Genomic DNA, 26,183 nt, shown 5'->3' on the forward strand with positions numbered 1-26,183 from the left:
GTTATATACCACATTAACAGACCGAAGAATAAATACCACATGATCATCTCAGTAGATGCAGAGAAAGGTTTTGACAAAATTCAACACCCACTTATGGTAAAGACTCTGCAGAAAGTGGTTACAAAGAAAATATACCTTGACATAATATAGGCCATATATGACAAACCCACATCTGACATCATTCTCGATGGGGAAAAACTGAAAGCATTCCCTCGAAGATCAGGAACAAGTCAGGGATGTCCACTCTCACCACTTTTATTCAATGGGGTTTTGGAAGTCCTAGCCATACCAATCAGAGAAACAAAAAGAAATAAAAGGAATCCAAATTGGAAAAGAAGTAAAACTGTGATTGTTTGCAGATGACACGATACTACCATACACAGAAGACCCTTAAGATGCTACCAGAAAACCACTAAAGCTCGTCAGTGAATCTGATAGAGCTGCAGGATATGGAATTCACACAAAGAAATCTGCTGCATTTCTATATACTTGGCAGCCCACTCCAGTCCTCTTGCCTGGAAAATCCCATGGACGGAGGAGCCTGGTGGGCTGCAATACATGGGGTCGCTAAGAGTCGGACACGACTGAGCGACTTCACTTTCACGTTTCACTTTCATGCTTTGGAGAAGGAAATGGCAACCCACTCCAGTGTTCTTGCCTGGAGAATCCCAGGGACGGGGGAGCCTGGTGGGCTGCCATCTACGGGGTCGCACAGAGTTGGACACGACTGAAGCGACTTAGCAGCAGCAGCAACAAAAGATCAAAAAGAGAAATTAAGGAAACAATCCCATTGACCACTGTATCAGAAAGAATAAAATACCAAGGGATAAACCTACACAAGGAGACAAGAGATCTGTAGACTGAAAATGAGAAGACACTGATGAAAGAAATCAAAGATGACACCAAGATAGGACAAATGAGTCCACCACCAAAGGCAATCTACAGACCCAATACAATCCCTAGCAAATTCCCAAGAGTATTTTTCACAGAACTAGAACAAAAATTCTTAAGTTTGTATGGAGACACAAAGGACCCTAACAGCCAAAGCATTCCTAAGAAAGAAAAACAGAGTTGAAGGAATAAGACTCCCTGACCTCAGACTATACTACGAAGCTATCGTCATCAAAACAGTATGGTGCTGGCGCAAAACCTGACTAGATCAATGGAACAGGATAGAAAACTCAAACATGAACCCCGGTACCTGTGCTCAGTTGATCTATGACCAAGGAGGCAGGAATAACAATGGAGAAAGGACAGTCTGTTCAGTAAGTGATGCTGGGAAAACTGAACAGCTACATGTAAAAGAATGAAATCAGAACATTATTTAATGCCATACACAAAAATAAACTCAAAATGGATCAAAGACCTAAACATAAGGCCAGACACTATAAAACTCTTAGAGGATAACAGAGGCAGAACACTCTTTGACATAAATCACAGCGATATCTTTTTGGGCCCACCTCCTAATGAAAATAAGGACAAAAATAAACAAGTGGGATCTAATTAAACTTAAATGCTTCCGCACAGCAAAGGAAACCATAAACAAAATGAAAAGACAACCCACAGAATGGGAGAAAATACTTGCAAACAATGTGACCAACAAGGAATTAATCTCCAAAATACACAAACAGCTCCTGCTGCTCTGCATCCGAAAAACAAACAACTCAATCAAAAAATGAGCAGACGATCCAAAAAAGACATACAGATGGCCAACAAGCACATGCAAAGATGCTCAACATAGCTTATTATTATTAGTCAAATGCAAATCAAAACTACAATGAGACATCACCTCACACAATAAAAAAGAATGAATATATGTGTATGTCTAATTTAAGCATCCTGCTGTACCCCTTAAACTGACATTATAAATCAACTATACTCCAATAAAATAAAAAATATATAAAAAAAATGTTTTAAAATTGCCCCCTCCTCCAAAAAAAAGGCACCAAATAACAAGGGGTCCAGCTCATCCCTTCCCTGCTCTTTGGAAAGTTACCCAAATAAACAAGGAAACAAGCCAAGGGGCAAAACATTCAGAAGAAAACTTGCCAAGCTCTCCAAAGATTCCAGTGCCACTCTCAGAGAAAAAGGCACTGGAGGAGACCAGAGCTGCATTTTGGAGGTCACTCTTTGGGAAGCCCAGCTCTGTCCTGGATCACTCACCCTTCCCCACCTTCCACCCCCAGCCAGGAGTCAGCGATTTTCTGAATGAGTGTGTCAACTCCATCCTTCCAGGCCAGAGGGAGCTGGAAAAGCCCAGGGCCCAGCTGAGGGGCTGCAGGTAATGTTCTCACCCGCTCATTCTCCACAAACTTTCTGAACAACTCCCACGTGCCAGGCAGGGAGACAGGTTCCTGCCCGAGCGGGGCTGCACTCTGGGGTTGGCAGTAGGGAATGGGGCAGACAAGACCTGGCATCAGTGAGCACACAAACCAGGGAACAGGGCACTTTCACGTCCTTGAAGTTCTATGAAGAAAATAAAAGGTGGTGGGCCACCAGGCAAGACGATGACGGTGGGTTCTTTCAGGCCCCTCTGAAGAGGGGACGCGTGGGCTTAAACTTGAGTGATGCACGGAGCCAGGATGCACGGAGCCAGAAAGAAAACTTGCCAAGCTCTCCAAAGATTCCAGTGCCACTCTCAGAGAAAAAGGCACCGGAGGAGACCAGAACTGCATTTTGGAGGTCACTCTTTGGGAGGCCCAGCTCTGTCCTGGATCACTGACCCCTCCCCACCTGGCAGGGAAGGGAGGCTTCAGGTGGAGAAGCGGTAGGTGCAGATGCCGGGCAGAAACCACCAGCCCTACAGGGAAGAGCAAGGCCAGGGATGGGCAGGGACACCATCACACAGGGCCAGGGACTTCCGAGCCCTGGAGCCACACGTGCGCGTGAAGGATTCGCCGCGGACGTGCCAGCTGTAAGAAGCGGACCCCAGCCCGGAGAGGGGAGGGGCAGCATGCAGTCTGGAGCCGGATCTCCCGCACAGGAACAGGGCCCCTGGAGACAGCCCAGCCCTTCCTGTGCGAGCCTGGGAAAGTGAGTTCACCTCTCTGGGCCTGTTTTTCTCAGCCACAGAAGTAACGATGAAAGCAGCTGCGGCTTCATAGGTTTGTTGGGAGAATTACAGGAGACAAGCATCGGAACGGCCGCGCCCTCACCCTCTCACCCAGTCGGCTGTTTTATTACTGCTGCCATTACCACTGTCAAGGAATAAACTCAGAAGACTTGCTCCAGCCGCAGCCTTCACTTCTGAATAAAGGGCTTTTTCACTGTCCACTCTGTTCATTTTTAAGTTGATTTTTTTTTTTTTTCTTAACAAGTATGCAGTATTTTTGTAGTCAGGAAAAACTCTGAAGGTTTTCTTCAAGCCTGCTGGGTCTGGGTTACTTCTAGAACTGTGATAACGAAGGATTCCAACGCTATAAGATAACACACCCATGCAGGGCCGCATGCTGCAGCCAAGGTCCCGGGAGGGGGCTTCCGAGAGGACACCCCGTGATGCTGCAGCCCAGGTCCCCGCTCTGCCCACACCTGAAGGACACACGCACCTCGGGGAGCTCTTGGGGTGCAGGGGCAGCCGTCTGTTCAGGTTTCAAGTGGAAAACAAACTAAGCACCTCATGAAGCAGGCAGATCTCACTGCTAATTGAAAGTAAAATCAGTAAGATCGCTGCAACGGAAGCAGAGCCACAGATCCTAGATACAAGTGAACTGTCAATGGGGCCTTTCCCTAGATACTTCTACTTTTCAATGGCCCTTTCTTTGAAAAAAGAGAACCAAAACAAAAACTATACATCTGTTCAAAAGTTGGACATACCTGCAACAGTTTTAAAACTGTTGATGTTTTCCACTGTGCATTTATTTATTTTGATCTCGTTTTTCAGCTTGGGATTGTGAAGGTTTCAAATCTGCAGGGAAGTCCTGGGAATTGTGTAAGGCATGCCTCCTGGTCTCGCGTGGTTATAGCGTCTGCTGGGTGCTGCTCCGCCCCGCCCCGCGGCCTCACCCCATCCTGGCCTCATCACAAGCCCTGGCCCTCCTGCAGGGCACTGGGCTGGCTGTGGGGGCGGTTCTAGAACACAGTGAGGCTCAGCCAAGTGGTGAGGCTGTCTGCCTCATACACAGCCCGGCAGTAAGTGGGGCTTCTCTTCGGGTAGCATAGAATGTCCTGTGTCAAACAGCAACCCAGAGAGAGGGGCGGAGGCCACCCCTGAGGTTACACCCACAGACAGAAGCCCAACCCTTCCACACCCTCTGATGAGGCACCCTGTGGGGCAGCCAGGTACCTACCTGCCGTCCTGAGGTCGTGAGCAGCAGTGCCGCCGCTAAAGGGTCGCACACACGTGCACACACTCACACACACTCCCAGGCGGGTAGTGACCCTGTCCACCCACACCCAAAGTCAGGAAGGGAAAGGGGGTCCCAGAGGAGCGGGCAGACACCTCAGGGCCTTCTCCACGTGCTCTGGCCTTTTCACTTGATGCACATGATTGTTATGCACACTTGAAGTGCAGCCACTGAGCTCTCATGATTGATATAGCCAGGCCCAGACGGACACGGTCTCTGGTTGTCAGGGCTATTATTCTGAGTTGATAGATACTGTGTGGATGGACACCAGCTCCACTGGGGTGGGTGGGCTGCCCCTGGAGGAAGGGTCTGGGTGGCACGCTGCCCTGGCATTTCCCAGGCAACAGGCTTTCTTCCCAGAAGAGGCAGAGGACAGGAGGTAAGGGGTCAAGGCCTGTGAAAGGCTGCTGAAAGATGAAGCAACACCTGTTGCAAACAATCAGCGGGAAATCTGGTTGGGAAGGGAGCCAGATGGAGTGCCTGACTACCATGTACCCACACTGTGCTGGGCATCTTACATGGAAGATTTCATCCTCATAGCCAAGCCTGACAAGGTGATGACTCGGTTTTAATCAAGATGGGCTGGGCTGGGCTGCAACAACCAACACCCCCGAGTCTCAGTGGCGCTGGGGGGAGAGATATTCCTTGCTCATGCGATGTGCTCTGTGGGCTAGCTGGTGGTGGGGGCGAGGGGTGGAGAGTGCTCTTCTCATCACTGTCACTCCCGGCATCCCAAACGACACCATTATCACCAGTCACCATGCCACTGGGAAGAGAGAGAAAGCTCTAGCAAGTGCGGCACTGGTATTTGGCTTAGGAGGACACACATCACTTCTGCCCCCATCTCACTGGCCAAAACTAGGCTTCCCAGGTGGCGCTAGTGGTAAAAGAATCTACCTGCCAATGCAGGAAACTTAGAGAGACATGAGTTCGACTCCAAGGTTGGGAGCATGCTCTGGAGGAAGAAATAGCAACCCACTCCAGTATTCTTGCCTGGAGAATCCCATGGACAGAGGAGCCTGGTGGGCTACAGTTCATGGGGTCGCGAAGAGCCAGACACGACCCAAATGACTTAGCACATGCAGTTACGTGGCTTCACTCACCTAGAAGAGCATCAGAGGTGGGATCCTACCACACGGCCTCTCAGTTCTGTAATTTACAAATAAGAAAACGGCAGCTCAGAGACGAATGGGGATTACAACGGTACTACTACTACTACTAAACCACGTGATGAGCACCGACTGTGTACCAGGCTCTGTGCCGAGTGCTTTTTACAGGCTGGGCCACTGGGCAAGATGTGGAATGACGCCCTGAAATAACTGCCACGCGTCCAGCCCAGCAGATGCAGCCACGGAGGGTCGGCGCCCCTGCTTCTGCCCAAGACCCCCTCCGCTGGGTGTGAGCTCCACGAACCAAGTGAGACGGGCCCACAGGCACACCCCAGATCTCAGCCATCATTACTGAAAAGACAACACAAAAGAAGAGGCAAAATACAAAAGATGAAGATCCCCGGGAATCACAGCCCCGACACAGACACAGACGTTCTCATGGGGGTGAGGCAGTCAGGAGGTGGTGGGCTGGAACACTGTCCTACGGAGGCAGCCACTGGCTCTTGGAGGACTGAAAAAACTCTCGTGTGTTTCTGGTACGAAGCACAGACATACAGTGTGAGCCGCTAGGTCGAGTCCGACTCTCTGCGACCCCATGGACTGCAGCCCTCCAGGCTGCTCTGCCCATGAGATTCTCCAGGCAAGAATGCTGGAGTGGGTTGCATGCCCTCCTCCAGGGGATCTTCCCGACCCAGGGATCAAACTCTCCTGCATTGCAGACAGATTCTTTACCATCTGAGCCACCAGGGAAGGTTAAGTATATCCGTATAGTATACCTGGTATTAAAATTGACGCAGGGGAAGGGCTGGGTGGAATGCAATTAGGAATAAAAGGTCCAAAAAGGTTTGTAGGGGAAGTGATTAAGGTTGAGAAATACTGAAGAGAGTAACTATTTTCACTTTGGCTTCTTATTTTCAGCCTTTATCCCCATTTTACACTGTTGCAGTTACGGAACACTTTTACATTGTTTTTACCCATTCACATAGTTGGCACGCTCCATTCACCACTGAACACAGACTGACTGGGGCCTCCTGCGTGCAAACACTGGGATGAACCTGCGCAGTCTCTCTGCCTGGCTGTAATTTTTAATGTCTGCGCAGTATAGAACCACCCTGACTAATACATTCATCCATAGTTTTGAATTTGTATCCAACAACGTCTTTGTGCTGTGGTGTGCTTGGTTGCTCAGTCACGTCCGGCTCTTTTGCGACCCCACGGATTGTAGCTCACCAGGTTCCTCTGTGCACAAGATTTCCCAGGCAAGAATACTGGAGCGGGTAGCCATTCCCTTCTCCAGGGGATCTTCCCAAACCAGGGATCGAACCCAAGTTTCTTGCATTGCGGGTAGATTCTTTACGTCTGAGAAACCAGGGAAGCCCCCTCCCCCACTGCCTTTGCTTGCCCTGAACTGTGAATTATGCTACTCTCTTGAGGGCTTCCCTGATAGCTCAGTTAGTAAAGAATCCTCCCGCAATGCAGGAGACCCCGGTTGGATTCCTGGGTCAGGAAGATCCTCTGGAGAAGGGATAGGCAACCCACTCCAGTATTCTTGGGCTTCCCTGGTGGCTCAGCTGGTAAAGAATCCAGCTCCAATGCAGGAGACCTGAGTTCGATCCCTAGGTTGGGAAGATCCCCTGGAGAAGGGAAAGGCCACCCACTCCTGTATTCTGGCCTGGCGTATTCCATTGACTGTATAGTCCATGGGGTCACAAAGAGTCAGACGTGACTGAGCAACTTTCACTTTGAGATAAAAATCTTTGGAGAATTATTACAGACGTTTGATGTCAGATTGTCCTAGCAGCTCTGTTTACCCTGCTTCATGAAAGCAACCTGGCAACAAAGAGGCTTCTTTCAGCTTAGACAGGGATGGCTCAGATGCCTCCAAATTCAGTGGGGCAGGGAGACGCTGCCACCTCGGCTCCACTGCTGCGTCCTGCTGCTCCTCAGCTCGCTGGGGCCTCCTGGACCATCTCTGGCCCCGAGACTGGGGGTCTGCAAGCCCAGCTGTTGCTGCAAACAGGAGCAGGGCCAATGAAATGGACATCCCGGCTCTCAGAGGGGACAAAGAGCTCAGCGCTCAGGTTCGCCCATCTGTTGAATTCGCTTGTTTCCTTTCAATTATCCAGAGCGAGACAGAGCAGAGAAACAAAGCTGGGAGCAGAGAACAGCCCTCGTGCAAAGCAAACATCGCCACCCGGTCCTGGGTTCCTCCTTCGGCAGCAGGACTGGTTGGGCCCTTGGCAAACAGAGGTGGTGCGGGGGCTGGGGATGGGGAGGGAGGCTGTCTCTCTTCCTGTCTGGCCCCCTGAAAGATCTGCAGCGGCCCACAGATGGAGCCATTAAGAGCACTCTGGCCTAGATATCACTTTCAGCAAGCCACCTGGAGTGACAGCCTGGGAGGAAAATGAACATACAGAAAAAGACAGAAGAGGGGAAAAAAAATAGTCAAGCACCAGCCACTTACAGGTCATGGGCTGCTTTCTCCCGGTGTTCCAGAAGCTCCTTCTAGTCCAGGCTGGCAGTGTCAAACCAGAATGGGAAGGTGCCTCAAGCGTCAAAGCCCAGGACACAGCTCTGGGTATCCCCTCCCATGGGGAGGGCGGAGGGCAGGGGTGTGTGGCTAGACAGCGCTTTGGCAAGATGTTTCAAAAGGACAGAAGCACGTGCCCTCTGCCCCAGCCTCTCCACACCCAGGACTCCTGCCCTCTGTTGCCTTTTGGCTACAAGCAAAAGATTGCAAATGCCTCGATGTTTATGGGTGAGAGGCCCAGTTAAAGAAACGGTGGTTCATTCATACAGTGGAGTACTACAGGACTATATTATACATATACACACACACACACAATAAGCAACTGGCTTTCTCTGCTAAAATGAGACGTGCTGTGAATAGGAGGCTGCCTCTTATATCTGTTAAAAACCGACTACCTAGTCACACACACAGACCCGTAGTACACACACACCTGCTGGGTTTGCACAGACTGTCTCAGTAGGCTGAGCAAGAAAGCCAGTTGACAGTAGGTACTGCTGGTGAGAACAGTGAGGAGAGTCTTCGCCTCACAACCCCAAGAACCTGCCGGATGCTACGCCAGACCCAGGTCACTTTTTTTTTTTTTTTTTAACCCTGCTGTGAGCGAGTGTTTCTCCCAAGCCCTGTACAAGCCTTCTTTCACTGTATTCCTATGGCACCTCTTCAAGGCCATCATTGTCCCCATTACACAGATGGGAAAACTGAGGCTCAGAGAAGGTAAGAAATGTGCACATGTCCTCAGTACTCAGAGCTGTTTTGCTCCAGAGTCCCTGCTCACACAGGGCACCCAGTATGGCACGCTGTGATGACCTAGATGGGTGGAACGGGAGAGGTAAGGGAGGCTCAAGAGTGCGTGTGTGTGTGTGTGTGTGTATAATTGTGACTGATTTGGGTTGCTTTGTGGCAGAAACCAACACAACAGTGTAAAGCAATTATCCTCCAATTAAAAAATAAAAAAGAAATAAAAGAAAAACCCTAATGAACTTTTGGGCCAACCTAATACCTTTTTCAAGCTGGAATCAAGATTGCCGGGAGAAATATCAATAACCTCAGATATGCAGATGATACCACCCTTATGGCAGAAAGTGAAGAGGAACTATAAAGCCTCTTCATGAAAGTGAAAGAGGAGAGTGAAAAAGTTGGCTTAAAGCTCAACATTCAGATAACGAAGATCATGGCATCAGGTCACATCACTTCATGGGAAATAGATGGGGAAACAGTGGAAACAGTGTCAGACTATTTTTTTGGGCTCCAAAATCACTGCAGATGGTGATTGCAGCCATGAAATTAAAAGACGCTTACTTCTTGGAAGAAAAGTTATGACTAACCTAGATAGCATATTCAAAAGCAGAGACATTACATTGCCTACAAAGGTCCATCTAGTCAAGGCTATGGTTTTTCCAGTGGTCATGTATGGATGTGAGAGTTGGACTGTGAAGAAAGCTGAGCACTGAAGAATTGATGCTTTTGAACTGTGGTGTTGGAGAAGACTTTTTCGAGTCCCTTAGACTGCAAGGAGATCCAACCAGTCCATTCTAAAGGAGATCAGCCCTGGGATTTCTTTGGAAGGAATGATGCTAAAGCTGAAACCCCAGTACTTTGGCCACCTCATGTGAAGAGTTGACTCATTGGAAAAGACTCTGATGCTGGGAGGGATTGGGGGCAGGAGGAGAAGGGGACAACAGAGGATGAGATGGCTGGATGGCATCACCTACTCGATGGACGTGAGTTTGATTGAACTCCGGGAGATGGTGATGGACAGGGAGGCCTGGCGTGCTGCGATTCATGGGGTTTCAAAGAGTCGGACATAACTGAGCGACTGAACTGAACTGAATACCTTTTGCAGCAAAGAAAGGACCAAGGTTTTAATGTGAAATTTTAATCTTGAGAAGTTAGCAGGCTTAAAGAATTGCAAAGTTAGCTTCCAAAACATTGTAACTGTGTTTCTGTGCTATACTAAGTCCGTTTAATAATACATTTGTATCTATACAATGTTCATGAAAAGTGGAAGTGTTAGTTGCTCAGTTGGGTCCAACTCTTTGCGACCCCATGGACTGTAGCCCGCCTCTGTCCCTGGAGTTCTCTGGGCAAGAATACTGGAGTGGGTAGCCACTGATCACCCAGTGATCGAACCCGGGTCTCCCACACTGCAGGCGAACTCTCTATCATCTGAGCTGCCAGGAAACTGCCGTACACAAATCACTGCTCAGTAACCAGCAGCACTGTCTTCCCTGTATTTATCCAAGGGAAATGAAACCATGTTCACTCAAAAACCTGTATACAAATTATTACAGCAGCTTTATTCCTGATTATTAAAACTTGGGAAAAAACAAATAAACCAAAAAACCCATCAAAAAAACCCAAAGCCCCTGCTCAAATGGCACCTCATGAGCTGTTGAGAAAGAAGAAACTTCCTGGCTGCAAAGGCTGGGTATGCCTGACCAGGAAATATTGTTTTTAATGAAAAGCACTTGATTTCTCAAGTGCCTCGCTGCCACTTGGCAGACGTGAGCCCTCCTTCCTGGGCCTCTGGAGAGGAGGCAGGGTGAGGCTGTGTGCTCGCAGTTGGCCAGGCCCCATGCCACCCTGAAGAACGCGTGACACAGACCCAGCCTGCGATAACAGGCTCTCTCCTGGGCGTCTGCCTTCCTCCCTGCCTGGGGAGCGGGGACTTCGGTCTGGGACCTCCCCGCTGGCCAGCGCTGCCAGCAAAGTCACCTCTGTACTGCAAAGCTTATGCCAGGTATTCAGACATTCAGTGCCTCAGCTTCCACATCCGTAAAATGGGTGTGAAGATAATCACACCAACCTCGCAGGATCCCTGAGGGACTGAAGGGGAAAACAGAGGAACAGAGCTGGGTGCTGGGCTCATATCCGGCCCCCAGCTTTCAGGGGCTTTGCCTTGCACAGCTGTTCTCAAATAGTTTGGTCTCAGGGTCTTTTCACAATTTCAAAGTGACTGAGGGCCCTAAGGGGCTTCTGTTACGTGGTTCAACCTACTGATATTTATCACATACAAAATTAAAATTGAGACAAAACTGAAATGTATACTAGTTAACTGAAAAATAATAATAAACTTGCTATATGTTAGCATAAATAAGTTGTTTTTCATAAATCTAATTTCAAAAAATTTTTGTATTAACAGCCAGATTCTCTATCTGCTTCTGCATCCAATTTATTGTTAAAAGTGTTTTGTTTTTTTTTTAATTGAAATATAGTTGATTTACAATATGGTACTAATTTCAGGTGTTCAAAGTGACTGTTACATATATATATATATATAGTAGATTATTTTCTATCATAAATTATTTCAAGATACTGAACGTAGGTCCCAGTGCTATTCAGTAAATCCTCATTGCTTATTTTATATATAGTAGTATGTATCTATGCATCCCATACTCCTAAACATTGTAAAATATTTTCATTGAAGACTAGAAGAAAATACAGCCTCACCTGGATGGGGAGTTGGTAAAGGGAGGAGATTTTAAGAGCCTCTCCAGATTATTGTGGATATTCCTCTTTGACAAAACGCTAAGACTTGTTGAGCAGTACTTGCTCTGCGGCCTGTGGGATCTTCCCAGACCAGAGATCGAACCCGTATCTCCCGCATTGGCAAGCGGATTATTTACCACTGAGCCACCAGGGCAGCCTGACCAGCAGTTTCTTAAAGATCAACTGCAGTGTGGGACCTGAGCCGTGTGGTGAACATACATACTCTGACCTTCCCGTCTTCCGGTCTGTCTTGCACTCTGGCTCATTTACCCATGTGTGATTTGGTAGCTTCGTGCAATGGTTACTTGGAAAACACTGGTTCACGGGGTTTTGCACTTGGAGAGAATGGGTGAAAAAGGCAAATAATATCTGGGTGTTACTATGAAAACAGCTTTGATGCCGTGGACCCCAAAACAATCCCAGGGACTTTCTAGCACTATGCTGTGAGAAGCAGAACTTCCTCACCCTCCACGTGTACCATGTTTTTAAAATAAGAACTCGGAAAAAGAAACTGCCGTGGAAAGTGATGGGCAGTGACAGGGCAATCACCTGCTTGGAGGGGCTCCTAAGAGCCCCTCCCCAGCGTGAGGGCACCGGGCACGCCAGGGCCGCCCTCTGATTCCCACTCGCCAGCCTCCCCTCGGGGCACCCAGGCCCCTCTGCTCCTCCCTCCATCCGCAGATGCTGTCTTCTCGCCACAGGGCCCCTCATTTCCCCCCAAATAACAGTCCTTGGCGGTTTGCAGAGGGCAGGGCCTGAGACAGCAAACTACAGGGGCTGGCGTGGGCTGCTGCCCTTGGGCTTCGCAGCTGATAATTCTTGGTCTCTTGAAATTACACATGTAATGTGTATTTATAGCCAAATACATGGGTGCCCAGAAATTGCAACTCATTCATAGATACATTTTTAGCATACCGTTTGGCCCCACCAAGTTCCATTAAATCCTGCTTCCCGGGTCCCTTGTGTGGCTAGTTCTTCCAGAAATAAGGGGCGGGCCTGGCCACTGCGGCCTGGGCTGCCCCTCTCCTGGCACTCCGGTGCCAGACGCTTGGTTCTGGACCACCTGCTCAAAAGCCTCCAAGGAGGCTCTGACGTCCAAGTCTCGTTCACTGTTCCCCAGCCCCTCGCCCCCCACCACTCACTGGGGCACACACTGGACTTTAAAGTTCTCTCCTCCCCCATTTTCCTGCTCAAGCTCCACTCACTCTCTCCGTAAGCCTCCTGGACTTGATATCTGTCTGGCGTGTAAGGACTTCGGACACAGTATTAGGTCGGCCAAAAAGTTCACTCAGGTTTTTCTGTTCCATCCTTCAGAAAACTTCAGACAAATGTTTTAACCCAACCCAACAGATACCTTACAAGTAATTTCGGAGCGCCTGCAAGCTGCTGGGCCCTGAGCTGCACCAGGAGCACAGCAGAGAGTCAGGAGAACACTTTTTGTCTTGTCTCCTGCGATTAGGGCTTCCCCAGTGGCTCAGCAGTAAAGACTCCATCTGCCAATGTGGGAGCCCCAGGTTCAATCCCTGGGTCAGAAAGATCGCCTCGAGAAGGAAATGGCAACCCACTTCAGTATTCTTGCCTGGAGAATTCCATGGACAGAGGAGCCTGGTGGGTCACGGTCCATGGGGTTGCAAAGAGTCGGACACGACCTAGTGACTAAACAACAACAGCTCCTGCAATTAACATTCTAGTAGCTGTTGGCCTAGGCAGTAGCGCTGTGACAGTTCTTCTCTAGCCCAGCAATATCTATTCCTTCAGAGTATCGTGTACTCTGCCTTTATTTTTATCTCCAACTCATTGAGGACGGTATTCTGTGTCTTCTTTGCTGCCTGGAGTACATCAGATGTTCAGTAATATTGCTGAGCAGGGAAGAAGATGAACCACAAATACCCACTGCAATAAAGTTCAAAAATATCCGAGTGAGTGGCCCTCAGTATCTGCTGTGCTAACCTGCAGTGTGATAGGCATGTTTCACACTTAAGTATTTTAAAGGTTGGATGGGAAAGAGCAACCTTCCTCCGTGTTCTAAAGGGTGTTCTGCCAATCACAGGACTCAAACTGGAGATGCTGGCTGCAAGCACCTGATGGGGTGGTGAGGTGCTAAGGCCCTGATTTTCCATCCCAGCACTGCTGTTTCTACCTGTATGACTGGCCCAAGGTACTTACATTCTCTGAGCCTCAGTATTTCCATGTGGAAAATGGCGGGGGGCGGGTGGCGGTGGTGGGGAAATAACTGTTCCTATGTCAACAGCTATCCTGAGAATTAAATGAGACAGTCCAGGGTCTTCCCTGGTGGTTCAGTGGTTGGGAGTCTGCCCTCCAATGCAGGGGATGAGGGCTTGATCCCTCCTTGGGGAACTAAGATCCCACACGCCACAGGGAAAGACCACACACCACAACTAAGACCCAACACAGCCAAATAAATAAAAGACAGCCCATGTAAAGAGCACAGTGAGACACACAAAATTCACTCAAGAGTACAGAGGTTACTAATACTGCTGCTATCATAATCCCTGTTGGCATGAGCCCTTAGCAGAAAAAGTCAAAGACGACTCTCTCCACCCCTGTGACCATGTTACCTACATGGCAAAGTGAGTTGCAGACATAACTGATGTTACTAACTAATCAGGAGTCCTTAAAATAGAGAGATGCTCTGGGTGGGCCTGGCTTAATCACATGACTCCTCTTAAGCAGAGTCTTCTCCAGCTGACTGCAGAAGTGGACGTCAGAGATCTGAAGCAGGGAAGGACCTGAGGGTCCTGCTGGCCTGGAGGTGGGGTGGGGTGGAAGGGTATTTGGCATGGAGTTAAGGAGCCCACTTACTGACAGCCAGGGAGGAGAGGGACCTCAGTCCTACAACCACCAGGAACTTGAGTCTCCCAACAACCTGAATGAGCCTAGAAGCAGAATCTCCCTCCCACCCCCAACCCAAGGCCTCAGGATAAAAGCCCAGTCCAGCTGGCACTTGACCCTGGACTTGTGACAGCCTAGGTGGAGAATTCAGTTGAGTCAGTCCAAGCTTCTGACCCAGAGAACTGTGAGCTAATAGACAGGTACTAAGCCACTAAGTTAGTACTGATCTGTTAGGCAGCAACAGAAGCTACCATAAGCCCTGCCTGTCCTCTAGCCGTAATGCATATACATTAAAAACATCAGGTGGGGACTTGCCTGCTGGTCCAGTGGCTAAGACTCTGAGCTCCCAATCTACGGGGCATGGGTCTGATCCCTGGTCAGGGAAGTAGGTCCCACATGCTGCGACTAAGATTTCTCCTGCTGCAACGAAACATCCTGCACGCCACAACAAAGACTGAAGATCCCGTGTGCCACAATGAAGGCCTGGCACAGACAAGTAAATATTAAAAAAAAAAAATCAGGTGCTGGTCCAACGTGGACAGCTGGCGCTTTCTGGGTCCTTACTGCTACACGGGCGATGCTCTACAGCAGGCTCTGTCTAACCCGCCCCTACCCCTAGCACTCAGCAGTGTGGCTATCACACGGTGGGTTCTAAATAATTTCATTTGATAAGATTTCAACTCCCCGGGCAGTCAGGAACAGAATGACTTACAGCTGTCCAGGCTGGCTTCACCACCGTGCGACCCATCACAAGGTCAAGGTGCCCCAATCAGGGCACCAATCTGGGCAAATCCCAGCAAAGGTCTCTTTCTGGCCTGGAGGAAAAACCCTAGACACAGCAGGCAGTTCAGAGGAAGTCACCCAGCACCCAGGGTAGGTATGTGTCCACAGCAAATGAGTCTCACTTTACACAAGCACGGACCATGCTGCGGTCCCGGCCTCAAGCTGTGGCAGCCTCCCAGGGCTCAGCTGACCAGCCAAACCCTGACATTTTGTTTGTATTGTAATTGTACCTTCCTGTAAAAAAGTCCTAGTTGGAGTGGTAAAAATAGCAGCTGCAACTTCCTGCGACACGGACGGGCCAGTCCATCCCACTGCCTGGAACTGAACCTGGGGACTCCATCTGACTCCGACTCCACGAAGCCCCTCTGAGCTGGGCTGGGCATGCAGTGAGGAGGCACCTAGCCAGAAAGCCCTGCCCTGCCCCCGCTGACTGCCAACTCCTGCGTGAGATGCTCCCCTCACTCTCTCCATGAAAAACCCAGCCCCAATAACTGCAAAAAGATCTCCCCTGGTGGCTCAGTGGTAAAGAACCTGCCTGCTAATTCAAGAGATGCAAGTTTGATCCCTGGGCCTGGGAGATCCTCTGGAAGAGGAGATGGCAACCCACTCCCTTATCCCTGCCTGGGAAATCCTGTGGACAGAGGATCCAGCCTGCTACAGTCCATGGGGTCGCAGAAGAGACGGGCATGACTTGGTGACTGAACAACAACAAACAAAGGTGGAAACACATCTGCAGCCACAGCCGCCGCTGCCTCTCTTCCTGCTCACTGGCTGCAGAGCTAAAAAGGCAGGACGCCTCCTGACCAGAGCCCTCTGGGAATGCCACTGTCCCCTTGTTCATATGCTGTCACCCTGCCCAGTTCACCTTCCTGTCCATGGCCCTGCGGCCATCCCAACCAGGTCAGGCTGACGCCTTCACCAGGCCTGAGGTCCCACGCTGCTGAAGGGGAACTGTAGCCAAGCCTGGATGCTGCTTGCTCCCCAAGACAGGGGCTCACCATGTCACAGCCCACTTGGGGAAGGACAGGAGCGCCTGGCTGGATGTCCCCAGGCTCCTGAATCCCAGTGGAGATGAATTTCTCCAGGGACTCCGGTCCACCAGCTTCCCTACCTCCCCCACTGTGGGGCCTGAGGCTCCAGGCCCCATCTTTCCTTCATTAGGCCCCACAGTTTCCCCTCCTGTCTCCACATCAAGTACAAAAGCTCTTGTGTCAATCTTTTGCTTATTTTAAAGCCTCCCATTACAGGAAAACAGACAAGGACCCCCAAAGTAATAAACATGGCAATCCACAAAGTTCTAGGAGCCCCAGCCTTTGGCCTCCGGAAATAGTAACAGACTTGATTTTCTTGGGCTCCAAAATCACTGCAGATGGTGACGGCAGCCACAAAATTAAAAGATGCTTCCTCCTTGGAAGAAAAGCTATGACAAATCTAGACAGCATATTAGAAAGCAGAGATGTCACTTTGCCAACAAAGGTCCATAGAGTCAAAGCTATGATTTTTCCAGTAGTCATGTACGGATGAGAGTTGGACTGTAAAGAAAGCTGAGCGCCAAGAACTGATACTTTCGAACTGTGGTGTTGGAGAAGACTCTTGAGAGTCCCTGGGACTACAAGGAGATCAAACCTGTCAATCCTCAAGGAAATCAATCCTGAATATTCACTGGAAGGACTGATGGTGAAGCTGAAGCTCCAATACTTTGGCTACCTGATGCAAAGAGCCGACTCACTGGAAAAGACCCTGATGCTGGGAAAGATTGAAGGCCGGAGGAGAAAGGGATGGCAGAGGATGAGATGGTTGGATGGCATCACTGACTTGATGGACATGAGTTTGAGTAAGCTCAAGGAGACAGTGAAGGACAGGGAAGCCTGGCATGCTGCAGTCCATGGGGTCTCGCAAAGAGTCAGGCACAACTTAGCGACTGAACAAAAGAGAAAGGAGGGATCAGTCTGTGTTGATCAATGCCCCTTTCTGAGCCTTTCCCTGGACCAGCTAGAGAATTTTCTCTACCCTCCTGGGCTGGATGAGGCCTCTTCCATCTCAGGGATGCAAGGCAGACATCCCACCTAAAGCCACCCCAGCCCCTCCCCTGGACACACTAGCTGCTTAGAAACACTCACATCCGTTCAGATATTCCAGGCTCCAGATAGTCGCCTTTCACTAGCAAAACCCATGATGTCTGCAGAGCTTTTCAGCATAAAATGAACTTTCCGGAATGTTTCCCCATGCACAACACGGAGCAGCCTGGCAGGGGGCAGGGATTAAAAGGGCCTCATTTCACAGATGAGCACGCAGGGTGAAGGCTAAGTCCCTAGCCGTTGGTCAGGAGACCAGCGAGAGGCAGAGCCAGCACTCGCTAAACCTTGATCTTCTGGAAAAAACAATGATGGATTACAAAAAAACCGGAAGTCTGAATAAACTGGATCATTTTTTTTTTTAAAGGAATATGAGATCATTTTTACCAATCACATTAGCTAAAAAGGAAAATGTAGATAATAGCAAGTATGGGTGGAGAGGTGGGCTCCCAGACACCATCAGTAGGAGAGTAAACTGGCTTATTAGTCTTTGCAAGAAGCATTTAGATTAGACAATGAAAATTTAAAGATCAGAAAGATACATGATCAAGACGTACATGAATTCATGGCTTGTATGGAGGGTTTAAAAAAAAAATCAGACACAATCCAAAAGTCCCCTATTAGGAGACTAAAAGAAAAGAAAAGACAGTGCTTTGGCCACGCTGTGGAATATTACGCAGCTGTGAAAAGGGAACAAGATCCACCCACACACTAAGTGATAGACACTGGAATACTGAGTGTGATCCAAATTACATAAGGACAAAATCTGCATAAGAAAAGGGGGACAAGAAGGGTATGCCCCAAACTGCAGACAGGTACCAGGGACCAGGCTGGTTTCATAGCAGGTTCCACTTCTTCTGATACTGTTTGTTGATAAAGGAATCCACCAATGTATGATTGACATTAAAGGTAATAAAACATCTTAAAAGGAACATGTTTTCTTGGCCTCTGTACAAATCAGAAGAGCAGCTTATCTCTGGGTCTCATCTCAAACCCCTCTCCAGCACACAATGTTCACAGCCTGTGCACTTGTTTGACACCCTGTTCTTCAGATCCTCCCACAGCTGCATCTTGCTGTCCTGGAGGTCTCGGCTCAACGTTGTCAGCCTAGAGGAGCTTTCTTTAGGCTCCCTAATGGCACCCCACTCCAGTACCCTTGCCCAGAAAATCCCATGGATGGAGGAGCCTGGTAGGCTGCAGTCCCTGGGGTTGAGAAGAGTCGGACACGACTGAGCGACTTCACTTTCACTTTTCCCTTTCATGCACTGGAGAAGGCAATGGCAACCCACTCCAGTGTTCTTGCCTGGAGAATCCCAGGGATGGGGGAGCCTGGTGGGCTGCCATCTATGGGGTCGCACAGAGTCGGACACAACTGAAGCGACTTAGCAGCAGCAGCAGTCTAAGGGGATGCCCCACCTTGATCCTTTTCCTCATGCTGCCACCCCACCCCACCCACCTCCTACAGCCCAACCTCAGCTCTATTTATTTATCTATCTGTTGTTTGCCTCCTCCAGTTGAATGGGGGCTCCAGGATGGTGAGGACCTTGCCTTGTTCTCTGCTTCACCGCAGAGCCTGGCAGAAAACAGCTTGCAAAAAAACACTCATTGGGGACTTCCCTGATGGTCCCATGGTTAAGACTCGGCCTGCTAATGAAGGGGACACAGGTTTGATCCCTGGTTGGGGAAGATCCCACATACCACGGACCAACTGAGCCCGAGAGCCGCAAGTACGGAGCCCATGCACCGAGAGCCCATGCCCTGCAAAAGAGAAGCTACCACAGCAACAAGCTGAGCACCACAACTAGAGAGTCATCCCCACTCCCTGTAACTAGAGAAAGCCTGTGTGCAGCAGCAGAGACCCAGCACAGCCAAAAATAAACAAAATTTTAAAAATTCACTGGCCACATGAAGAATCGGGACACCAACGACAGTCCATTTCCTCGTGTGTCCTGTGGCTCTGGTCACATCACTCACAGCCTAGCGTTGAGCCATAACCACCCAGCTAGTTGTCTCCCAAGCCAGAGGCTGAGTGGAATTCCAAGGACAACCGTCTTTGAAGCTGACTTTCCCCTCCCAGTTTCTAGTCCAGGGTGAGCCATTCCCAAGGTGCTAAATACATGTTCACTGCCTGAATGGAGCTGTACCTCTTGCTTTATCCAATTTCCAAAGCTGCAAACAACACGGGCCTTCACTCGCGGATTAAGGAACTTGCTGCCCAGGGTCTCGCAAGCCCAGCTGGGACGCAGCAGGACTTGAACACTGGATGGAGGATGCAATCACCATGGCTTTCGAGAAAAAAAGCTCCCCCGTCTCTCGGCCCTCACCCCAGCCCAGACGAAGCAGAAGAATCTGACCTGGCCAATTGCAAACCTGGCAGGCACCTCGTCCTGGAGTTTGAAGGGGCCGAGCCTTCCTTATCTTAACTAGGAGATCAATTCTGGTCAGCCGACGTTGATCTGCGGTCGGCCTCTCCTTCAAGGAGTAGGCAGAAAACCAGCCAGGCTTCCAGTTTCCACCCTATCCCTTGCATGCTACTCTGAGGGGAGGCCGCCAGTCGGAGGCGCCTTCCTGGCAGACAGAAGTGGGTGGGGAGCCACACCGTAGCCAATGTGGGCCTCCCTCTGGCGGCGTCTGACACAGTTCTCCCACGGCCCTGCTCAGCCCCCGCCACCCGCCTCCTCGCACGAGGAGCCATCAGACTGGCCTTGCAGGCACCTCCTTGGCAAAGTGCGGGGAATGCCCAGGGGACACCTCCCAGGCAAGATTCACTCCATCTGTTCCAGAGTGGAGGGAGCAACTTCAGTGCACCCTCACCTGCTGCCCTTCACCCCTGGGCCCCAGACTCCAAGGGGCCAGAGGCAGGGCACAGCCCTGTCCCTCTGGAGTTACCGAGAAAGTCTGACTCAGTTTCCACTCACCCAGAAAGAAAAGGAAGTGGGGCGCTTGCCGACCACTCCCCCTTTCACTCTACAGATGGAAAAAATGAGGGCCCAGAGAATGAAGGTGATGTGCCCAAAGGCCCAGCACCCGTCGTCAGAGGCAGAGCTGGGAACCAGGATGCCAGGCTCCTGCCTTCTAATTCAGCTCCCTCCACTCTACCAGCTGCCCCTCGCCCCTCCTGCCCAGGAGAGCTATGCAAGTAACTCGTGCCTTATAAAATGACATGATACCAAAAATCTTTTTTGAGATTTAACAGCAAGACATTTAATAGAAGCACTGTACAGAAGAGCATCCACCCAATTTGCAGAAGAGCAAATCGAGGCCCAGAGAGGTAAGCAGACCTACAGGAAGTCACACAGCCAGGCAGCGGCAGGGCAGGACCCCCAGGCCCCACCGTCAGGGCTTTATCTGCCGACACCTTCCAGGTGCGAGGGTTCCAATTGCGAGATGGCCGGTAAAGAGGTGGCCTTGGTCTCGGTCACACTGAAACAAGGTGAGGCCCAGAGATCCTCTTCTAAACTCTGTCCAGCCCAGGGGTGCAGGAGATGATCGTGGGGAAAGGAACAGCTTAGGAGATCGTTGTGTATTTGCAGAAAATGCACTGGAATTTCCCAGCTTAACTGGATTTCTGAGACCACAGAGCTGGCACTTCTAAAAACAGGTTGATGAGCCACACACGCCTACCGTTTTTCATCCAAAAGTGTAGTGACAGGACTGGGAAGGAAAGGTTTACCAGTAAGAAAGAACAGAGTCTCCTGGCACTAAAGGGAGCGGGCAGGGTGGGTGCAGGTGGCTGGGGCCCCAGGAGAAGGTCGGGTTCAAAGAGCCCATGCTCTTCTCCCCGCTCCCCAACCTGGTGCCGAAGAGACTTCGTAACAGGGAGCCCTCCCAGCCCCGAGTCCCCGTCTGACCTCCAGCCCCACATGCCCCCTTCCCTGCTCCTAATGAACGGCTGAGGGACCTGGAGTCAGGCTGGCCAGGTGAGCACCTGAAGGTGACAGGTATCAGCTTCAGCCGATTGGGGTGGGAGGAGTGTGGCTCAGGGGCCAGGGGATCTGGGAAAGGGACTGGAACCTGCTGGGGAGGCGGGACTGACTCCATTACCTGCGGACAGACCCAGGTTCCTAAGGGGAAAGGCCTGCAGGGAGGCAGTGTAAAAAGCTCCGGACACACACTCCCCATTGCCACCCCCGCCCCCCAGATGTCTGGGAAAACTAAGTGTTTTCTGGCTGGGAAAACGCTTCAACAGCCTGGGCTGCCTAAGGCAATTCAATTATGAAATTTACCACATTAGATGAAAACCAGCATCTCAATCAGCCAATTCATTTGTGTCTGGTCACCCTGTTTTCTCGTGCCAGACCTGCTGGCCCCCTCCTTTCACGGGCCACACCCACACTGAGGGCTGGTCGGTCCAGAGCGACTAAGGGCTCAGGGGACAGGCTGGTCTTGGGGGTTCATGGGGTGGACCTCCCAGGATTCCCTGCGCAGAGAGGCTACATCCAGGAGCGCCCCCCTCATCTTCCTGGGGGACTCCTGGGCCAGACCACCACAGTCCCAGGTTAACCTTTCCACTGCCTCCCACCTGCCTGCTCTCTGCCCTCAACCTGCGCCAGCCTGGAGGCTGCCAACGAAGCGGCCTCTGGGAGAAGCATGAATGGGTCGGGGAAGGTAGCCCAGGACCTGCTTTTCTCATCTTTACCCAATCAGAGCATCCTCTCTCCAGGAAGCCTTCGCCACCCGTGCTCCCCTCCTGTGCCCCTCTTAGATCCCCTCGCTGTCTCTCTCACTGGGGGTACCATGGGCACCTCCTAACCCCACGTGGCAGCACATCCTGGTCCAGGGGGGCTCCCGGAAGGCATGGGCCCAATCAAGCCCCTTCAAACATTAATTAACACATGAATGAACGCACCACCCACTAAAGGACACTCCCTCTGTGCCCCTAGCCCATCACAGTGAGAGATGGAAAGACCCAAGCCTCCTTCCCCTGCAGCCCAGGAAGTCCGAGGCCCGGGTAATGTGGTCTTTCTTCCTGCTCTCCTCTCCCACACGGAGCGCCTGCAGGTCTAAGATGCTATTAAGGGGCATAAGGCTGCAGAAACCGCCTCCTAGGGGGAGTGTGCAACTCGCCCCCAGCTCCTTTCTGGGCACTGCAAACATAAAACCGGTTGCAGCCCCAGGACCAAGGTGTCTACCATTAACTACCTTCCTTTTAACAACCTCCGTGGAGTCACTTCCTGACAAAGGGAATGACTCAAGGCGGAGACAGCTGCCCGGCCTGTAAGAAGACTGACTCGTCATCCTCAAAGGCAGGTCTTGAGGATTCGAGGCCCCCATGTTAAGAAGAATACCAAACCTGCCCCCTGGGTGGGGTGGGCTTTGGGTGCTGCTCCTCCCAGTCCTCAAATGCAAGCCTTAACAACACCCTGGAGCAAGCAATCAGAACAGCACCTGGGCTCAAGGAGCATCAGACCCATCCGTGAATGGGGCGATTGAAGCCTTGGGTCTGAAAGGGCTTGACCCCAAGTCACAGTCACCGGAGTCTGGCCCATGACAAGCCGCTGGGGTTCCCGCCTCCTCTCTTATGGCCATTGGCAACTTCCCTCCCTCCAGCACGCTGCCAGAGTGAAACCAAAAGGCCCAGACACCTGGCCTTCTCCACCCTGAATCAGCAGGGAGGGCCAAAGCTCAGGGAGCCCTGACCCAGCCCCAAAGCAACCCAGCAGGAACAAGAGCCGCTGCACTAAACCTGCGGGGGTCCTGGGTCGGTCCCCTCCCCAACCCCTTTGTTAAGGTCTCTATAAAGATTCCTCTGCTCAAAGAGAGCGGAAATCAATTTGGCGGGGACGGCTTTGAAACACCAGCGCAGAAGTGTACGGTGCCCCTCAGGGGCACGGACTCCCAACCCGAAGATCCCTCAAGCAACCACAAGGGGGAAAAGGAGTGAGTGCGTGCCCAGGTGCAGCGGGGTCCCGGAGCCAGGGCGGAATGGAGTGAACCGGACAGCCGGGCCAAAGGAGGCTCGCTCTGCACCGCTAGGGTGGCGGCCACCCCGGGCGGCGGGACTTCGGGCGGGTGCCCATTCCTCGGCGGCTCCAAGCTCTCAGCACAGGACAAGGGGCCCTGTCAGGTGGGACGCAAGTGGGGCGCGGCTCGCGTGGACGATCTTTCCCGTGGGGAAGCCCCTCGGCCCTCTCTCTGCACGAGGCAGGCAGCCATCTGGCCTCTCGGCGTCAAGTGCGCGGGGACTACCTCGCAGAGCCCGGGCCGCTCACATCCTCAAAGACAGGCAGCCTCATCTTTCCAGGATCGATAGTAATTTTTTAAAAAGAGAGTCTGCGGACTCAATGAATCAAGCACTCCCGGGGGGGAGAGGGGGGGGCGGGGGAGCTGAAGCTCCCGCGCGCAACATCCTATTTGTAAAACAATTCATTCCGTCGCTCAGAGCTTTCAAGCAAATAACCTCTCCGGGTCCCCAGGCACGCACGAGACCGGAGGAGCGGAGCTGGGAGAGGTGCTTCTCTCCAGACCTCCACTCCCGACCATTGTCCCCGGCCCCGAGACCCCGTGGTGCACGAGGGGATTCCGGGGGTTCGAGCCCCGGGGCGCTGCACCCCTGGCAGGCGAGCCCGCAAGGCTCACTCTGCCCGGGGGGGTGCTCACACGGCAGGGCGCGCAGGACCCGGCGCCCCTGGTCTCGGCCCCGGGGCGGGGTGGGTGGTGACAAGTGCCAACGCCGGGGCCGCGAGCGCAACTACACCGACTCTCGTCCCCAGCCCGGCCCCGGTACTCACCGCTCGGGGCTGCTCCGCCCGCCGCGCTCAGAGGCCGCCCCCCAGGCCGCGCGAGCGCGAGGTCCCTCAGCCCTCGCCGCTGCCGCTCCCCTCCCCCGGCTCCCAAACGCCGCGGAGCGCGCCGCCGCTTTGCGGTTCAGCCCGGGCGCCGCCAGCAAACTTGTTTCTCTGGCCTTCCCGCCCCGCCTCCCGCCCCGCAGCCAATCAGAGGCGGCACCTCTGTGACGGACGGGCAGTCGAGCCCGTAGCTAAGTCCTCCAGGGGAGAAAGGGGTGGGCGCCGGGCCGCGCCGGCTCCGCGAGGGGGCGGGGCAGGCAGAGGAAAAGGACTTCGACCAGATTCTTAAAGGGGCAGGCGCCGGCCCGCCCCCGCGGCCGGCCGAAGTTGGTGAACAAAACCCGACGGGTGTTCCGGGGCTCTCCTAAGGAGCGAGCTTTGTGGACTGCGAATGCCTCCTCTGTGCCTGCTCTTCGGAGACATACTTTTAGTCATGAAAGCGTTAAACAAACGTTTCTCTTTTATGCTGAGCTTGCCTCAGTGTTTTAGATTTTCTTCAGCCACTGAATCCCGTCTGTACTTGGAATAAGCATTTTTCAGGGTACTTCGGATCTTCTCCCAGTGTCGTTTCTCACCGAGTTCCTTTTGTAAGCTGACCGGCAGGCATTCATTCATTCATCCGTTCATTAATTCACTCCACAAACATTGCTGGATGCCTGAGCGATGAGCTAGGCTCAGAGTGGGGGTTGGGCGGGGGGCGGGAATTATAATTTCTCCTTCTTGCTTCCTGGGTTTGCACCACTTTAGGCTGCTGTGTATCTAACTTCTTCACCTATAAAGTGGCGGGTTAAAAAGTCCTCATGGGGTTATTTGAGGAATGAAAAGAAACAAACTCCTATAACAAAATTAAGTGCACAAAAAAATGTCCTTTCGTTCCGCCCTCCCACTGAAAATGGATCATTCAGGTATGTCACTTAAGGATACCAAAAGCCCTGGTGGAGCCACGCATGGGGTGGGGAGAATTCCCAGGAAGCAGAGTTCACACAGACGGGGAGCACAAGGAAGTTTATGGCGGAGGGAGGTCGATTGCACAAAAGATCTGTGTGAGGGGTGGGATTGTGACTGGTGGACACTGGGAAGGAGACCCCCAGGGCAGGAAGCCATTTAGATTGAACAGAAGAGATTCCAGCCTTCAAAAGCTGTTAGAGGACAGGGGGAGACACAAGGCATTATGGGACAGAAGCCTTACGGTGTAGAGCAAAGGGTTTGAATCCCGGCTCTACTCTCAAGAGCTGCTGAGGACTAGAGACAAGAGTGCTCAGGCTTTCTGAGTGATGGGTTCTTATTGGTGAAAGGAAGATTCTAGAACCTATTTTGCAGGGTTATTGTAAACAGATGAGAGCCCACGTGCAATGGGCCTGGTACCTAATCAGTGCTCAGTATATCACAGATTTCCGCTTCCCAGGTGGTGCAGTGGTAAAGAATCCAGATGCCAATGCAGGAGACAAGAGAGACTCGGGGTCTATCCCTGGGTAGGGAAAACCCCCTGGAAGAGGAAATGACACCCCACTCCAGTATTTTTGCCTGGAAAATCCTACAGACAGAGAAGCCTGATAGGCTACAGTCCATGGGGTCAGGAAGAGTCAGACATGACTGAGCAACTGTGCAGTTACAGCATATACGTGTAATAGATTTATGTCTCCACTGGGCCTCAATCTGGAGACAGGTCAGACACAAAAGTTCTGATAGTCAAGAGCAGTCTTGGCCAGAAGTAAGAAGTTAGCCAAGTGTGTGTTAAGGTGCCTTCCAAGGGGAAAAAGAGGCATCAAAATAACTTGTCCATTAAAGAAATGACACAGATCACATTTGTAGTTTTAGCCTCCTGCCAATTTTCTAGAGCTTGCGTCTTTATATAATTGTCAGTTGGATGAAGCTCCACATACCAAATTGATTCTTAGCAAGTTCATAACCATTGCTTATTATTCCATCGAGGTTCTCTGTGAAATTATAAGTGCCAACCGTCTAAAATCTGGTCCACATTATCATTTTTCCCCCTCCTCAACTCCAAGCTTAAATTAGGTACTGGAATAAATTAAAATTAAATGTAGGCAATGGAACAAAAATCAGACCAAGAACACGTGTTGAGTCATTGCATTTAGATATGATTTGAAAGGAGCTGAGAAGATGGAACTTGCTTTGCCATCTGTCTCAGTCCGCACTGCAGACCCTGGAGCACACCCACCAGCACAGCCCCTTCCAGCCTATGCTGTTAT

General features: G+C 51.3%; 1 protein-coding gene across 6 annotated transcripts in view; it reads right to left on the reverse strand.

Annotated features, from left to right (window-relative positions):
• Positions 1 to 24,046, reverse strand: part of KLHL25 (kelch like family member 25) — a 51,425-nt gene extending 27,379 nt beyond the window's left edge. For 2 of the 6 annotated variants that reach the window (XM_005221749.5, XM_005221751.5), the window contains exons 1-2: positions 23,914 to 24,046; positions 5,447 to 5,492 (exon numbers count right to left, since the gene is read on the reverse strand). The gene's annotated coding sequence lies outside the window, so the exon portion shown is untranslated. Of the gene's footprint in view, positions 1 to 5,446; positions 5,493 to 7,916; positions 7,999 to 23,913 lie in introns of those variants that run through there. The other 4 variants (XM_005221750.5, XM_010816894.4, XM_005221754.5 and 1 more) reach the window with 2 other exon arrangements.
• Positions 24,047 to 26,183: the final 2,137 nt, after the last annotated feature.

The sequence above is a fragment of the Bos taurus genome, chromosome 21 (genome assembly GCF_002263795.3).
Source record: "Bos taurus isolate L1 Dominette 01449 registration number 42190680 breed Hereford chromosome 21, ARS-UCD2.0, whole genome shotgun sequence".
NCBI lineage: Eukaryota > Metazoa > Chordata > Mammalia > Artiodactyla > Bovidae > Bos > Bos taurus.